The sequence below is a fragment of the Eptesicus fuscus genome, chromosome 3 (genome assembly GCF_027574615.1).
Source record: "Eptesicus fuscus isolate TK198812 chromosome 3, DD_ASM_mEF_20220401, whole genome shotgun sequence".
NCBI classification, from domain to species: Eukaryota; Metazoa; Chordata; class Mammalia; order Chiroptera; family Vespertilionidae; genus Eptesicus; species Eptesicus fuscus.
The window spans coordinates 10435350-10449720 of NC_072475.1; the positions used below are offsets into that span (position 1 = coordinate 10435350).

The 14371-nt window shown below is 35.5% G+C and overlaps 1 pseudogene; it reads right to left on the bottom strand.

Annotated features, from left to right (window-relative positions):
• Nucleotides 1–5896: 5896 nt before the first annotated feature.
• On the bottom strand, nucleotides 5897–6244 carry LOC103289755 (40S ribosomal protein S25-like; annotated as a pseudogene).
• Nucleotides 6245–14371: the final 8127 nt, after the last annotated feature.

Genomic DNA, 14371 nt, shown 5'->3' on the forward strand with positions numbered 1-14371 from the left:
TAGGAGTCACACTGACAGATCTTATGAAGACACAAATCATTCTAAATTTCAAATTAAAGATCACCTTCAAATTGATCATATACTGTATATTCTCAATTGTATATTAATGATATTAAATTATGCTTCTATCTACTTAGAAAAATAATAATATATCAAATGAAGGTGGTTTCTCTACCTGAAGAGAAATTTAATATTTGGGAATTAGCCCTACCTGGTTTTGCTCAGTGGATAGAGCATTGGCCTGTGGACTGAAGGGTCCTGGGTTCGATTCTGGTCAAAGGCATATGCCCAGGTTGTGGGCTCATTCCCCAGTAGGAGGGCATACAGAAAGCAGCCATTCAATGATTCTTTCTCCTATCTCTCTTTCCCTCTCCCTTCCTCTATGAAGTCAGTAAAAATATATTTAAAAAATAACAACACATAAACCTATTTTAGAAGAAAAAAACGATTGGGGAATTATATGCATTTAATTTTTTAACTTCTAGTCTAAGGAGAAAATACTAGCATTTTCTTAAATATTAGTTAAATAATTTTGAGGATGTTGAGAAATACAAACACTGTATAATTATTAGTAGTTGGTTAAAAACTCATTTGTAATGAAGAAATTTTTGAGGTTCTCATCAAACTGTAACATAAACTAGGAAAAAGAGATAAGCTGATATATCTGCACTGACATCTAAGAACAAATCTTAAACTCATATTTGTGTGGTATCTGATATTTTTTCCTTCCTAATAATGAAAATATACATACTAGTACAAATTTACATACATCTTTTAAATTTTAATAAAATGAACTTCATTTATCTTCATTTGATTTATCATCTTCATTTCTTCAGATATGAATTATTTCAAAAGATGGTGAAAAAGTAATATTATCTGTAAGTAAAATTTATGGTAATGCTAACTACCAATGAAAATTCCCTTTACCATATGTTAAGATTAAATTATACACCTAATATATATTTTAATATATTGGAGAAAAGAACTTTTTGGATGAAGCAACGGGCATTACTCTTAAAAAGTGATAGCATGGATAAGGAAAGAATTGTGAGAAATTAAAAATGCCTTCAGAAATCTGCAGAGCAGATTAAGGACATTCCTGGTTTGCCATTTAATTAGTCATTAAAGACCCTAGGGTTTTATTTGAATTTTTCCAAGGCACTAATTTGAATGAGAAACTGTGATATTCTTGTAAGAAGTTGTAGGAATTAGCTCAAAAGTATGCAAAGGCACTGCCAAGCTTCTACATCTTGACTTGATTTTGTGGTACTCTATTTTGTCTAGTCCATATTTTATGGAGAAAATTATACGCTCTGTGAATTTTGGATTATATTAAGTTCTCTGAATCTCTTCAGAATGTCCAAAACCTACATTATTATAGGTTTTGATAGTCTGGGTAATTTTATGAATTGTGATATATTTAATCTTTAATAGAAATTGAAATTATAGGAAAATTGTGGTATACATTACTAAAAGTTTTTAAAGGGGATAGGCAGTGCAGAAAGGTATAACTAAAAAACAATGTACATGGGAGTATGTTTATGACTATATATATTATAAAGCATCATAGTGTCAAATTATGCTATCACTAAGTAGATTTAGATATGGTAGAAATGTAAGTTCCACCAACCTTTATATGTGTAATATTCTCTATCTTAGGAATGAGAAAGCACTCACTGTTGGCGATTTTCCACAAAACATATTGCACTAATCAGAATACTCCTGTCCAGGGTAACAAAAATCCCTTAAAGGGTTGTAACTTAAAAGAATAAAAAAAATAAATAAAAGGCAAATATGTCTGCAGATAATAAACAATATCTATCTCTATAAATTATTTAAGATATTGTTATTTTATAGTTAAAAACAATTCTCAAATAAATTTTAAACAGCACGCTGAAGTCAAAGTACAATCACTGACCGACCTGACTGAACCTTGGCTGCTCCAAACCTAACTCAAGTCCTAGGTCCTCATTTCCTGGCACCTTGTTTCATGTCTCCCATTTTCTAGGTTATTTTATTCAGATCTTCAGGCTTAGCTACCATCTTTAGGGATGTATCTTTTTTTCAGAAGATATAATGATTAATTAAATAAATTCTGCTAATAGTAAATATTTGACCTTACGCTTCCATTTTAGTGATTTAGCTTCTGCCCTGCCTAAGCCAGTTTAACTCCTATGGCTTATTTTCAAGAAAAGTCCCCACTTCTAGCTGGTTCCTCTGTGCCTGAATTCTTGATTTGGTGTTGACGCTGCATCCTTTAGGCAATTGCCCTACTCCACTGAATTGTTTCATGGCTCAACTGTATTTATACACAACCTATCGGTTCTTTGTCTTTGGAGAACCCAGGTAACAAGTTTAGCTGTTTTATAAATATAAATTGTTCTAAATAACTCTTCTAGCCAAAATTATCACCACCCAGTGGGTATAATTTCTTCCATTCTTCTATGCACTCAATTTTTACATTTTACTGGAGAGTGATGCTTTAATTCCTTGGTACTCATTATCATCTTAGTGTAAGTCACATTGATTCTAGATATAGGGCAACAGGATAGATTTAATTACCATTAAGTAGCTAGAAAATGTTATATATATATATATATGTATATATATATATATACACACACACACAAAGCAGGAAGAAGAGGGCCTCTTGTGATTGTACTACCCAGATAATAGACTGAGGATGAGAAAGAAAAAAACACATAGATTTTCTATTTTACTCAAGTGAGCCTTCTTGGGGAATTAACAAACAGACAAACAAACAAACAAACAAACAAAAAAACCCAAAACACCAAAAAAAAACACACAACAACACAAGCAAATAAAGTCAATTATCAAAAGTGATAGTCATTTTTAAAAATATATATTTTATTGATGTTTTTACTGAGAGGAAGGGAGAGTTAGAAACATCGATGAGAGAGAAACGATCAGCTGCCTCCTGCACACCTCCTACTGGGGATGTGCCCACAACCAAGGTACATGCCCTTGACCGTAATTGAACCTGGGAGCTTTCAGTCCATAGGCTGACACTCTATCCACTGAGCCAAACCGGTTAGGGCGATAGTCATTTCTAAAATATTTTTTTCAAGTCAGTTATTTTAAACCTTAGTAGATAAATTGAATACCTAAATATTATATGTAATGATACTCTGAATCAAGAAAGAATTCAGAGATGAGATTAAAAGCAGGACCATATTGCTTGATATAAAACTTTTCAGAGCGTGAATGGAGGAGTAAAACATATTGAATTTTGTCAAATATAACCAGTTTTATTTTATATATTGTTTCATATATAATCCAGTTTAATATATAAAACTACTTTATTATTTGGCTCTCTGGAGAAAAATATTTCATGTGAAAAGTCATACATTAAAAAAGGGCCAAGGGAGATATGTTTTATATATATACTAGAAGCCCGATGCATGAAGATTCGTGCTAGAATGGGCTTTCCTTTCCTTGGCTGCCAGCACCACCTTTCCTCTCCGGCCCAGCCCCTTTCCGCTCAGGCCCCAAAGCTGCCTCTTTCTGCTCCGGCCCCACCTTCCCACACTGCCTAGAGGCCCTGAGAGACCGGGGGTGGGGCAGAATGCCTGCGTTGTCGCCATGGCGATGATGCAAGTGTCCTGCCCCATCACTCAGCTCCTGTGTATGCAAATTAACCACCATCTTTGTTGGGTTAATTTGTATATCACTCCTGATTGGCTGGTGGTGTAGCAGAGGTACGGTCAATTTACATGTTTGTCTAATATTAGGTAAGATATAAAACATATTTCCAAAAATAGGATGGAATTACATGACAGAATGGATCTACAGAATGAAGATCCATTATTTTGTCTTATTAAATATAGTTATATTTAATATAACTATTAAATATAGTCATATTTAATAACAGGAGAAAACAATGCTACTGTTTAATAAAAATACCTTAATGAGATTTGCAGTGACCACCTTCTTGCTAATATCAAACTACTCACTTTTTTAAGTTACTCTTCCAGTCTGGCTTCTTTATTATTGATCACTCACTTCTTCTGAAAACATGTTCTTTTCTCCGCTTTCTTTAAACAGTAATTTAACTCCTCTGCCAGCTTCCCTCCTGGGTCTTTTGCTTCTCTTCATATGTCTTTTCCATTTTGTCCCTTTCAGTCCACACTCTAGCCTTCATTGAACCCAGTTATTGTAATGGTATATGGTTTACCTGCCCCAACCTGATTGACCCATTGTGGTACTACTTAACCAGTTTCCAGGCTGAATAAGTTAACAAAACCATCTTAGATATTTTATTTTCCTTCATTCTGTAGATCTATTGTCATGTAATTCCATCCTATTTTTGGAAATATTGTATATTCACATCTTTTCAATTTTCACATCTCCATTATTCAGCCAACTCTATAGCAACGTGTACCTGGATTGCTATCAGAGATCTTTGGTGATATTTTTTTAATCTAGGTTGCCCAGCAACACAATCCAACTTGCAATTCCCCCCACCCCAATTAATTTTCACACGTCAGTTAAATTGTCCAGTCAACATGTACTAAATTCCCATTATTTACAGAAGTCTGTGTTTGACATTATATGACATACAAAGCCATAGAATATAGCAAGACACCTAACCTTCAAGAAGGGTTCCATTTACTAATAGAATAATACAAATAGCTAAAAAAATGGAATGCATGCAATTGTATAATATATATGCAAAGATTTCTAAGTAAGTTACAATATCAAGCAAAGAGAGCAATTGTCAATTTCAATGGGTTTTTAGAATATATGTTGCATTTAAACTGGCAGAATTTTTAGAATAAATATTCAGGTTATAAGAGTTCAAGAATAGAAAATGTAGGAATTGAATGCAGTATTTTAAAAGCCTTTTAATAAGTTTACTTGGGGATAAAAATAAAGTAGAAATAGAAAATTAAAGATTGAAAGTGATGGTTGAGACCAGACTATTGACTAATTGAACATAGATTGATAAATATATAAAGCAATAACTATGATAAATGTATAAATACATAGATGAAAACAAAATCAGATGTATAAATATCAAATAGATGAAAGAGAAATGGGTAGATAAATGGATAGGCAGAATGCTAGATACAGAAAGAACATTATGTATGAAGATACAGAAATTTAAATGGCTCCAGGAGAGACTTCAAGGAAATTACTTTGAATAACTTCTGTTATTCTAATTATATTAGGTTGCAATGTCACCTGTTGATTTTTCAATAACAGAGTAGGGATTGAGGCTTTGCCCAGACATTAAATTCAAAGCAATATTTCCAGAGACTATCTTCTGCTTTAGGTAATAGAAGCAAGGTAAATATGCACCTAGAAATATATACATTTTATATATATATATATATATATATATATATATATATATATATATATATTGTGTGTGTGTGTGTGTGTATATATATACATATATATATGTATACACACACACACACACACACACACACACATATATATATGTAGCCCTGTGCACGAATCCGTGAGCCAGTAGCTCACTGCTGCCCTCCAATAGCTCTCTGTCCTCTGCCCCAACCTCCTGTAGCTTTCCCTGTCTCCCCTCCCCCTGCCCCCCTCATAGCTTGCTGCCCTGCCCCCTCCTGTAGCTCTCCGCTACCCACTTGTAGTTCGCTTCCCCACTCTCCTGCTGATCCATGATCCAGTTATCTGGTCTTTATTGCTTATTACATCTTTATTATATAAGATATATTATTATTATTATTATTTTTTATTATTTTTCCAAATGTATGGCAAATACATTTTTTTTGAGACCTGTTGTTCATGTGAGACCTGTTGTTCATGTGTCTTGTTCATGTGAGACCTGTTGTTCATGTGTCTTGTTCATGTGAGACCTGTTGTTCATGTGTCTTGTTCATGTGAGACCTGTTGTTCATGTGTCTTCTCCAGCAGCTGGGGCATCCCCACCTTTGGTGTTTCTGGTGTAAATGACTTGAGCTCTGTGCTTTGAAACTAGTTTAATAAGTGCTTTACTAAGAAGCTCCTGAATGGCTGCCCTGGCCAAGGAGCCACAAATCTTCAGTCTCTACGAGACAATAGCTGGCATTATAACCTTATACCTGGGAACTTCCTTACAGAGTTTGTCATGTGTTGCTTTGTCCAGAACTTTGGCTTTGGACCACTTCTTTCTGGCCTTGACCGTGGACTTGTTCACTGGGTCTTCGTCTTTCTTGGCTGTCTTTCCAGCTTCTTTCTTCTTGTTGTTGTCCTTGGGCGGCATTGGGAGACTCAGAGCAGGGCTTAGCCACTGCCTCGCAGATATCAGACCAAGAGGAAGCACGGCTCTCCACCCTAGAAATATTTTTGTTTGTAGGTGAACTCTTGAGAAGTTGAGCAAGTTCTCCTTAGGGGACCTGCAGTTCATAGACTGAAGTAGAAGGCATTTCACCGAGGACACCATAACAGAATTAATTAATTTATTTTCTGCACTTATATCTATTTTCTCAAATAAATTATAATATGGTATATCTCATACTTTATAAGTCTCTCACAAAACACAGAGTGCAAAATTCTTATTTTTTTCTTGGTAAATATTCAAGTGATTGAGTGTAGTGATTGTATAGATTCTTAAGAGTCTACTTAACAGAGGATTCATTCTTGGCTTAGTAATAATTTTTAGATAAGAAATAAACACTTTTCATTTGTTTTATCTATTCAAACCCTGACAAAAGTTCATATGGAGAGATTTAAATACCAACTTTCAAATTTAAATAAGACATTTTACATTTTCTATATCCTGTGTAGACAGTAAGAAAGACAACATTTTTGGAATCAACCCTTTTGTTCATTATTTGATAAAAAAAATTCTGTTCTCATTTGGGTATTTGTAGCTAGGATTTATAACCAAGATAATTTTCTAATGAAAAAAAATGTAAATTCAGTGATGCTGAATTCCAGCAAGCTGAAAGTTAGACTTAAAATTTCTAAGTGATATAAATGTTGAATATTTACTGTGATAGATATCCAACTATCTACATTTTACTCAGTATGATCATATATTGGCCTTAAAATAAATAATGCATTTTTTCCAGTCTCTCAACAGTAGTCAAAATGTAGGGAAAGGAAAGATTGTGGTACAAATAGTTCCAGTAAAATTGTTCATTAGGAAATACATATCAAACTTCTATAAAGTGTTTCCAATTGTATAGAGCAACGCTTAGGGCAAGGTGGAATAGTGAGAGCTTATAGCCTTCATATAACTTTTATACTTCCATTTCCCTGGTTTTGCTAGAAGATACTTTTATTATCTTTGGCTAATTCATAGTCCCCAAAATATAATTATGGATTCCATTAGACCTTACAAATAATTTTCTACTTCAAGTCTCCAACAATAAAATCAGCAAGCAGTGCAAGTCCTTTCAAATATCAAATTAATATTGCTTATATAGAAAAATTCCTTGAAATTATTTATTCTTAGAGTTAATTTTAAAAATTGAATATACCTAGTGAATGATTAACATGCTATCCTTCTGACCATTTTAGGGCAGTGTTTGCACATGACTAAACAAATAGATCTTTGCAGAGCATAAGATACACGTCGGCTCTTTGCTTTCTTGATTGATTTGGGTAACTGTACAGTCATTAAGCTGAAGTCTCTCTTAAAGGGTAGAAAGGGCTGCTGGCAGGGAGCCAGTTTGGCAGGCTCTTCTATGTTGTGGTCTGTTTGGTTCATCCGTAGAGACGTGGATTAAGATAGAATTATAGGAAATCCTATTGAGGTAAAGACCTACTGGATAAGAACGGGGGAAAATTAATTTAAGCCTCTCTCCTCCTTCAACATAACCTTTTAAAATACTAGGTTACAGTGTGTTCATTTTACTTGTAATTCTGATATAAGATACTAATGGAAGTGACATTTAAAAAGGAACTGACTTTTGTATATAAACTGTAACCGGTATGTCTTAAAAGTACTTTTCCATGTGGGCCTTAAATATGATAACATTCTCCAGGTTGTGAGCATAGATTAGAAGCCATTAAATTCTAAGTTTGTAAAGATAAATATGTACAATGGCTATCTCTTACAGAGCAAAGCGTTCTGAAATGCTGATTTATAGATTAAAATATTAACCGAGCACCGTTACGGATTTCATAATTTTGTTGTTGCTGTTTTCTTGGATCTGGAGCCTTCACAAGGCATCATTGTTTTTATTTGGCCTTTCAAAATCCCATTGTAAGAACACCAAATTTAAGAAGAGAAGAGGCCGAAACCGGTTTGGCTCAGTGGATAGAGCATCGACCTGCGGACTGAAAGGTCCCGGGTTCCATTCCGGTCAAGGGCATGTACATGGGTTGCGGGCACATCCCCAGTGGGGGGCGTGCAGGAGGCAGCTGATCGATGTTTCTAACTCTCTATCTCTCTCCCTTCCTCTCTGTAAAAAATCAATAAAATATTTTTTTTAAGAAGAGAAGAGGACAATTTAGGTAAAAGGTAGCCTTGAAATGGTGAATTGCATCCTCTCAGCTCAACCCCCTGCATTTTGGTCAGTCATGGATGAGGCCCCCCTGACCTAAGAGTAAGACTAATAGCAGTTATTTGCTCCTCACACAGTCCTATCATAAGCCTCATTTTGTAGATAAATTTACAAGGAACTGAAAGAATTTAAATGACTTCTCCAAAATAAAAAAGTCAGCCAGTGAGGTAGCGAGGAGATGAATTCAAACCCTCCAAATCACTCTTGTATTTTCTAGTGGTGTCAGCTGTGTCAGCTATGCGAGTAGCACAGACTGCTCTCAGGAATTGAAAAATGAAAAAAAAAAAAAAAAAACCAACCAAGGAGGAATGAAAGAACAAAAAGGAAAGAAACAACTCAGAGTTTGGCAGAAACATCCCTGATGCCCTGAAAAGAAGGCAAGGATTCAGATTCCAAGGGCACAGATGTGTGGCTTGCAAGGAAATGGCCCCTGGCCAGACAGCAGAACACCCATCCAGGGGAGGCTCTGTCCTGGTGCGAGGAGAAGAGAATGGGGGAGGGGCAACAGTGGACTAGTGTGCCCAATAAAATGAAAAGGCCACAATGTTGCTTGCTCAGCTAACTTACTATTTTAACTAAACTTTTGGAAGCCATAGCTGATGAAAGTATCCAAAAAACATTTGAATAGTTGCTGTATGAAACAGCCTGGAAAATGGGAATGGAAAGACAAACAGAAGGAATGATAGCGTGGGTCTGGGTGCCCTCCCTGCTGCAGGAGAGTAACTCAGCTCACTGGAAGCTTCCAGGGAAGGCGACAACTTCTTTGGAGCCATTGTCCTGCGATTCTTTTTTCCAAGTGTCTCTGCATTTTGATAGGTTTAACTATTTTAGCCACTGATGAAGAAACAAGTAACTGTAGTATAGTGCTGAAAAAAAATCAGAATTAATATTTTTTAAGGACTAAATATGCCCTCCTTGCTTTAGGAATAGCTCCTGTTTAGTTAACTAAAAATGACTTCAGTCTTGTCCAGGAAGAACCTGTCTCTTTTCCACATAACTCCTCTTTCCTAAGTCATTTATCTTGCTCTTTTCTTTATTTACTAGAGGCCCAGTGCACGAATTCATGCACCAGTGGGGTCCCTTGGCCAGGCCTGCGGGATCGGGCTGAAACTGGCTCTCCAACATCCCCCAAGGGGTCTTAGATTGCGAGAGGGTGCAGGCCAGGCCGAAGGACCGCACCAGTGCATGATCAGGGCTGGGGAGGGACCGCGGGAGGGCTCCAGGGCATGTCTGGCCTGTCTCACTCAGTCCTGATCAACCAGACCCCAGCAGCAAGCTAACCTACAGGTCGGTACATCTGCCCCCTTGTGGTCAGTGCACATCATAGCAAGCGATTGAGCAGCCTTAGCATATCATTAGCAGATTACACTTTGATTGGTTGAATGGCTGACCAGACAACCAGACACGTAGCATATTAAGCTTTTATTACATAGGATATATATGGTTGGAGGGTGGTAAGGGCAGAAGGGAAAAATGAGGCTGTAATTTTAAAGTTTCAGCCTATTTTTCGTGTTTTTTAAAAATGAATAAAGATGCCCTAACCAGTTTGGCTTAGTGGATAGAGCATCAGCCTACGGATTGAAGGGTCCTGGGTTCGATTCCAGTCAAGGGCACATGCCTAGGTTGTGGGCTCAGTCCCCAGTGAGGGGCGTGCAGGAGGCAGCCAATTAATGATTCCTTCTCATCATTGATGTTTCTATCTCTCTCTTCCTCTCCCTTCCTCTCTGAAATCAATAAAAATATATTAAAAAATTTTTAAAAATGAATAATGTAAAATGTAAAAAAATCTACCCAGTTCTTGAAATAAGCATTTATTGTGTGACATAATATATAATATTCATTATTAGTACAAAAATGTCTTTAGTTAACATAGTGTTTAAACTTAGTATGTGCCTGTGTGTGTGCTCTGTCATCTATCTATCTATCTATCTATCTATCTATCTATCTATCTATCTATCATCTATCTATCTCTTTTTCTATCTAATGGGTTATTAAAGTGGACTTTACCCATTATCTCCACTCTCAGGCGAACTGAAACATTGCTGATGTTGCTGATAGGTATGCATATGTTCTATACACACATACTTGAATAATCTATGCTGGATTTTCCAAGAGTGTGTAAGAACTGCTTTCTTTGAGGATAATTGTCTGCCTAAGAGAAAGTGGCAGGGAGGAGGGAAAGGTGTGAATGCTTCTTACTCTTTAATTCAAGTTTGGTAAGAAAACTATGTGAGAGGATGCTTTGGAGAATTGACTGTGGGTCTCTGTGGTCCAGGAAATAGAGATTAGTGCCTGCTTGTTCAGGTACCCACTGGACTTTTAATTCGGGCCAGGAATAGACTGGGGGATGTGTGGAAGTAGTCAGGGGAGAGCTTTCCCTGGTGAACCCAACTCAAAGAGGCTGCTGGGTAGGACCAAGCAACTCCAGGGGTGTCAGTGCATGTGGCAGGCTCTTTGAAGTGGATGAGATTATAGTTCAGATTTGAAGTTTGACCTTGGCTAACTGCAATTTGCAAAAACATTTCCAGCCTTATATTTATATTATGACACATACATGTTATTTGCTTATACATAAGCTAGCCATGTCTACATTTGTTTGTGCTCTAAATACATATACTTCAGAGGGAATAGGTTTGTGCTATAAAATGTATACAACAAATTTTCATACAATAAAAATATTCTATTTTTATGATCATTTATTGATATTTATAGTTAATATTTACCTATAAATAACTAAATTCAAAATTTAATGAGAATTTTCAAATTGCTTCACTTTTTAAAAAAAATTGGAACAAATCTATTGTGTGAGATTGGCCGTGTAATCATCAAAGGTTTCTTCCAAATATAATGAGAAAGTTGACTTGTAATTAGCTTTTGCTGCTTTGCCTTTGTACTTTCATGATAATTATTAGATTTACACAAGCCCCTCATTTGTGTTATATGTAATTTGATTTGAAATATTTCTTACTATAATAAACATAATTTTTATATTACTCAAATATAATTTTAGTGGATCTATTCTCTCATAAAGGTTATTAGATTTTTTTTTAAAAAAAGGGTATGAGGATATTTCTTTAATCATCTTTCATTAAACTGAATGAACAATTGAGATGTGAATTTTAGAGCTAGTTGGATAATGACCATGAGTACTTGGGGAAGATAAAAGAAAGTGAAGGGCTTCAAAATATATACAGGCAATATCCTCCCCATTATGAAACTATTCATTCAGAGGTGGCCCAGACATGAATCATAAGCAGAAATAATTCCAAGAATGAGGTGGGGGAAAATGTATGTCAAGACCACTACCTAAAGTCTAGACATATTTTCCTCATTAACCAATGTGTGATGGTATTCAAAACTCACTTATTTATTGATCTCTCCTTCCTAGGGGCAAAACATTGATGAGCAGTTTGATTTTCACTTGCTGTTCCTTAGTAATAAAATACACTTTGCTAAATTCAAAATGCATCATTTGAAATTTCTCTGTTTTCTTTGCTGTTCTTTATCTAACCCAACAATGCCATTAATATTCTGTATAAGCTAGATGTTTTCTTTTCATATAAAGGAGCATATGTCAGTGGAGCATATACATCATTCTGGAATAAAGATGATCCTTATTATGCACACTGCCCCCTTTATTTTCAGTCTGTGTAGTTTGGGTTTTTATCTCTGTTGACAGTGTGCAAACAGTACCTCTAGAATTTTATTTCAGTCAACGTATTTCCTATCTAAGCAACCGGACAGCTTGAGGTGTTGCACTCCAACAGGCAGAAGTGATATCACAGAAGTACTGGGTGTCGACGGCCAGAATCACCAGTGACAGGTGACGAGACGCTGTGGAACTGACGGGTGGTGAGAGATTATTGCTGCCCTGCAAAGCACGATGTCAAGAAGCATTCTCAGCTATTTGCCAGATGACAGACTGGTTGGAAATATTTGGTGTGAAATGGTCATTCTCATTCACACTCAAACATGTAAGCAATGACTTCAGCATTATCCGAGAGATAAAAAAAGAAAGAGGCATGCAGAAGCAGACATCTGGTCTACCTTGCAGAGAGCCATTACATTTTTCTCATTTTCTAGCTACATGCGTTTCATTATAATGGTTGTTTCACACGATTTGGGGAATTTCCTTCCATCATAATTAATGTTTAGACTGAAGACCCTTTGTTGGACTGCTGTGAGATGAAATTACGAGTTCCATTTTGGTGGCTTCTCCAAACAAAACTGTCCTATTTTAAGAATGTCTAAATAGCTCATGGAATTTAACCCTACCTGGGTTTTCCATATGCCCTTTACTTTTTTTAAATCTCTGGGGTAATGCTGACATCATTGCTTAAAAGTCTGAGTGTGAATGCACAAAAAGGGACTCTCAAACCGAATCATGCTAGCAGCTCACCCTGGGAATGACCTGTATACTGACAGTGGCCCTTTCTTACACGGCCACCTCAAGATAATCAACTGTGAAAGCAATTAGGAATATATTTCGAGTCTGGAGAAAGTTTCCTGGTGTGCCTGGAAGGCAACCAATCATGTCTTAGTAAATAGATAGAAATGAAAGACTAACATAACCCCAGATAAAGTATTGAAAGTCCAGAGAATTGTACAGAAAGTTGAGAAGATAGTAGTATATTTGAGTGGAAGCCTACTATGAAAGTAAAATCATATCTTTGATGAAAGAATTTATAACTAAAACATAAGAAGCTCCATTAAATACTTTTCATGATTGAGTTACTGTCTATATATAATAGCACTCAACGTTCTAAATGTAAATCATTCTCAGACCTTGGTTTACTTGGCATATACATGCTCAGATATTAACTTCACTCTTATTTATAGATATCTGTATCAGAAGGTCCCTCATAGTAACAATTCTGTCCTCCACGATTACTACAGGTAAATGTTACTTATTTTATTAACTTAAATACATAATAAAATTTAAATTTTGGTAGCATTAGATATATACAATGCTCTCATCAACAAACCTATAATACAAATAGTTTATTTAAGCATTATAGGATTTTTCTCTCCAAGTCTAAACTGGAGATTTGTTTCCCATTTGTTGATACAAAAGCTATATCTGGCTTGAAAAATGGCAAAATCTCTTTACATATAGCCCACGTACGTCAGTACTTACACACTGCCTCTTTCTCACATTCAGGGGAAGCCAAAACACAATGTTTTCATAATCCTTCAAAACACCCACAAAAAGAAATGTGACAAAATTTAAACAGCAATACTACTATTTGGATATTTTTTCCATAAAAATAAAACTAAGTTATTTTTCCCAAAAATATTCCCTAAAGAAAACAGAGCTTTACCTTATCGTGGTAACTTGGGAATTTTCCATGAAAAATTTTAAAGTCGATGTAGAGTTTAAAAGGTGTATTACTGTACATTACTATTCAAAGTGCCTTTAAAGTGTTTTAAAATTCCAGAGCTGCACCTGAATGCTCCACACAACATTCTTAATTGCCTTGCAACTCCTCTATAATTCTGGATTTAAAAAAAAGACAAAAAGTGTAACAGGAAGACTAAAAATTTATTCCTTCATGTTATAACTCATAAATATAAAATCAAAATTATGTCAGCACAAATTTTTGTGTGTTTTCATTGGGAAAAGTGTACTCAAAGTGTTTTTATTATAGGTTGTATCTTCAAATTAGCAGTTCATTACTAAAGAGAATATAAGAAAGTTTCCCTTTTGAGAAAATTACTTTTGTTCTAAAAAATCCCACTTGTAAGATAATTTCTACAGTAAAGGGGGTCCCAAGACTGGGATACAAACACCGTCTAATAGCTAGTATGCAGGGCAAAATAGCTCACCTGTAGGTTAATAGTAAATAATTGGGTCCACAACATACCTAATGAGTTTC